Source organism: Dromiciops gliroides, chromosome 3 (genome assembly GCF_019393635.1).
Source record: "Dromiciops gliroides isolate mDroGli1 chromosome 3, mDroGli1.pri, whole genome shotgun sequence".
NCBI classification, from domain to species: domain Eukaryota; kingdom Metazoa; phylum Chordata; class Mammalia; order Microbiotheria; family Microbiotheriidae; genus Dromiciops; species Dromiciops gliroides.
This window is the reverse complement of record NC_057863.1, coordinates 654,688,629-654,692,709: the sequence shown is the minus strand read 5'-3', so window position 1 is coordinate 654,692,709 and position 4,081 is coordinate 654,688,629. Positions and strand designations below refer to the sequence as shown.

The 4,081-nt window shown below is 50.1% G+C and overlaps 1 pseudogene; it reads right to left on the bottom strand.

Annotated features, from left to right (window-relative positions):
• Positions 1-1,947: 1,947 nt before the first annotated feature.
• Positions 1,948-3,083, bottom strand: LOC122750229 (annotated as a pseudogene).
• Positions 3,084-4,081: the final 998 nt, after the last annotated feature.

The window sequence follows — 4,081 nt, the reverse complement described above, 5'->3', positions numbered from 1 at the left end:
ATCTGCCTCCTGACTCCAGCCCTGCTGGCCCATTCTGTCTTTCTGGGGAAAGGTCCAGCCTAGCCCTCCCTCACTCCCCAGACAGAGCCGCCCAGCCCTCACAAGGGGAGTTGGACAAGGCTGCTCAGGACCAGGAGGAAGAGATGCCAGGGGAGTGACCAGCACCTGGGGGAGAGGGGCAGGAGTGGAAGCTGTGGCTTGACCTCTGGCTCCCCTCCTGAAGGCTCTCAGCAGACACCCCTGTCCTTGCCCTTCTCCTGTCACATCCCACTCCCCTGCAGCTGATCCCCAGGCACCTCTTGGGGGTCCCTCCTCCACAGAACCTCTGGTTTCTCCATCCTCCTCCCCCACTCCTTTTCCCAGGGAAATGAGGGGGTTGGATTACATTTGCAGTGAGTGATAACATTTATAGAGCACCTGCTGTATGCGTTACAACTATGATCTCATTGGGCAGGAGACAGGCGCTGCTGTCATCAGCATTTACAGAGGAGGAAACTGAGGCAATCAGGGGTGATGTCACTGAGCCAGGGTCACACAGCTAGGAAATATTGGAGGCTACATTTGAACTCAGGTCTTCCTAGACCCCAGCAGGTCTTCGGGGTCCTGTGACATCACATGATGTCACCATGTCCGGCTCAGGGCTTCTCCCCTTCCCCCTGTAACAGTGAAGAGAGCTGGGGGGAGGGGCGTCTTTGGGGGGACCCGTGGGGGAGGGCAAGGCCTCCCTAAAGAGCGGAGTCACCCCACGGGGCAGCCTTGACTCCTCCTCTGTCCCATCCGGGGGCCCTTTTCACAAGCGCATGCACAGAAACCTGGGGACCAGGGAGAAACTCGCTTCAAAAGGGGGTTCAGGAGAGGTGGCCCCACAGGCCTGGAGCACCGGCCGCGCCTGCGCATTGACTCCCTCCAGCCCTATCTTGCTTCCTGCCAATCAACCAACCGGGTGCAGGAAGCAAGAACTGAGGCAACAGCCTGGTCTCTGGGGAAGCTGCCCCTGCGCACCTGCACATTCCCCGCATACCCCGGGCGAGATGGGGGCCCAGGAGGAGGTGCCTGGATGGCGTGACGTCAAGGCGCAGGCGACATGGGGCAGGGGCGCTTCTTCCTCAGTGCCTTTGTGGTTGGGGGCAGAGAGAAGGCTTGTGATGTCATTCTCCCCATGGCAGGAGAAAGGGGCGTGCCCCCCCACACACCCCTGACCCTTCTGGTCCCTGCTTTGGAGGGTAAGCTCCTGGAGGGCGTGGCCTCCCCTCACACAGTAGGCGCCTAATAAGTGCTCATTCATCTAAATTTCACCTTGTCACCTCCTTCTCCCAGACAGGGAAACTGAGGCCGACGCTAAGATCCCTCCTCTGAAAGTCCCTTGAACCTTTGGGGAAATCCTCCCATGAGTCTTCTTGGGGGGAGCAGGGATGCCTCCCCCAGTGGTGTGGGATGGAATTTAGGGTCAAATTGCTCATGAGTCGTCCCAAAAGAATTATAAGACTCAGTGACTCAGTTTCCCAAGTCAGCTCTGTGGGGTGTGTCCACTCCACGTGTCCTCCTGGGGAAGTTAAATCAGCAGAATAGTACCTGGGCCCTTGCCAAAGTCCTTCTCCCAACCTTTCACAGGACACTCTACCACGTGCTCATGGTCAGACTCAGGAAGATATCGATTCCTAGTCCCACAAGGACTGAAAGAGTATGTTCCAATAATCAAAGCCTCACATGGATTTCGGGGTGGAAGATAATGATGATGACCAAAATGGTGAATTGGTTTCTTGACTCCGGATACAACAACAACATACAATCCACAAGAATAACACAGCTATGTCATTATTATCACAGGAAAATAAAGGACAAATGGGAATTTTTTGTTTGCTTGGAGGGGAGAGGTCAGGTGGAAGAGGGCATGAGAAAAGGGTTATGCGGTGGAGGATACAGAAGGTATCTGTAGGTCTAGTCCATTTAGTTTTTATACTGAAAGGATTCTTCTCCTGTCTCATTGAGGAGACAGGTACAGACAAATGCCTCTGTCACTGAGTAAGGGTCACAGTTGGCAGAGGGGCGGCGATCTACCAAGTAGCTCTTCTTGTCCTGCCCAACCATCCTGGGAATTCAGATGCTGGTGCCATGGTTGGCTCCACCAGCAGAGAACTCATTGATGTTGGATGTCTCATGGAAACCAGTCAGGCGTTGGGCATCGTCCAGACCCCCTTTGGGGTCTTAGGCTCAGATGTGATAATTGTGTTGCTTACTTAGTCTCTTGATGGCTTCTTCAACAAACTTTAGACCATTCTCTTCTGGCCTGGCCTTGATGCTGAAGTCAGGAGGGCAGCCAGTTCCATTCTAGTTTCCAGGGACTGGCTTGGGGTCAAATGTCCCAGTCATCCCAATACCTTCACACACATGAAGGAGGATGAAGTGACAATGCAGAGGTGACCCCCCCCCCCATATTTCTATTCCTTCACATGGTTCTATCGGGAAAAGCCACTGAGCAGGCATTAGTTCAGCATCTGCCCCCCCCACTTTGACTCCAGCATATATGCAAGTATTGTAAGGAGCTTCAGCTCTATCTCTTCCATAGGCTTGGTCAGCTCCCACGCCACAGTAAGAGGGACCCTGGGGCCCAGAGAAAACAAACCATTGGAAGGCCAACGAAAAAAAAGGGTGTCCATTTGTTCCCATGAGAGTATACTCTTGCTCCCTACCAAACCAGGGCTTCTGGTTGGTCACCATATTCATTATCCTTTTAAAGATATGCCTCAAAGTGGTCGTCTCTTCAGGCTTGCAGTTATTCGTGAAAACGTCACAAAGAAGCAGTCTGTTGGGGTCCCCTCTGAAGGGGTCTCAGAACAGAGCAGCAGGAATAGGGTCCATATCACTGTTAGAGCCTTCAGACTGACAAGTGCTGGAGCCATCAAAATCCCATTCAGGTAGTTCATCAACGCTCTTTGGTTCACTGTCTAGGGTGCGAGTTCTACAGCGCCGTCCCTCACCAGTACAATCAGTCCAAACGTACATGGTTCAGGTACATCTGGCTTGATATTTTTGTTCAAGAGAGAGCTGACTGAGGTGGCCATGTTGGAAGCTGTCCTGGGCCTTGAAAGGTGCAGAAACAAACTGTCAGAGTCAATGGTGTGGGAAGATCTTTCTGCAGGCTCCAGGCAGGTGGGCAGGGGGGCAGCTCTAGCTGGTGGTGGTGGAGGTGGCTGTGGTTGTACCCAGGACAGCAACTTCCATTCTCAGCGACTTCCAGATCTCATTGGAAAGAAAATTGAAAGTTATTTTCAACTTGATGACTCAGCTACGGTCTCTAATATTTCAAATATTGAATATACAAATGAAAGTTCTTTAGCATCCTCTTGGGATGAAATAAAAATGTTCAACAGGATAAATATTCTAGAGAGGAGCCTACCCTGCAAATCTCACTGAGGAAGATAATGTGCAAACACATTAATAATAACTTATTGTAAAGATTAATTACCTCCAGAAGAAACTATGTATATACATGTAGACAGACTTCATCATTTATACTATCTATGAAGCCAGGATAAAAAAGTGAGATGCTGCTGAAAAGCTTAGAGTATCATACAATGCACAAACCATAGAATGTCAGACATGGAAAGGCTCTCAGAGGTCATTTGCTCTGAGGCCTGCATTGAAAAGTCAGCTTCTGTAAGACTGCTTATCAACCCCACATCTCACAACCACTCCTTGGTAATTCTGACACATAAACCATCCCACCACCACAGGAGCTTGTGTGTCTATTTTTCTGGCTCACAAACCAGCTTACAAAGAGACTGACCATAGAGGGGATAAAAGGGGAAAATGGCCATATTTAAATCAACAGCAAAAATTCATTAGGATAAAAGTTTACCTCAGGCTAGGCTTGTGTCCCTTTCGGTGACACATGCAATCTCTTCATGAGGCTTCTGAAATCCAAAGGAAACAAGAGAGGACCCATTTTAATAAACAGTTAAGGCAGCATGGTAGAAACTGAGTCATATTTTTAATATCACTGAGCCAAGGAACTTTATCTGCTCCAAGTGCTAAATGTCTAGCATGAAAGGGAAACATGTACATTAAAAATCTGTGTTCC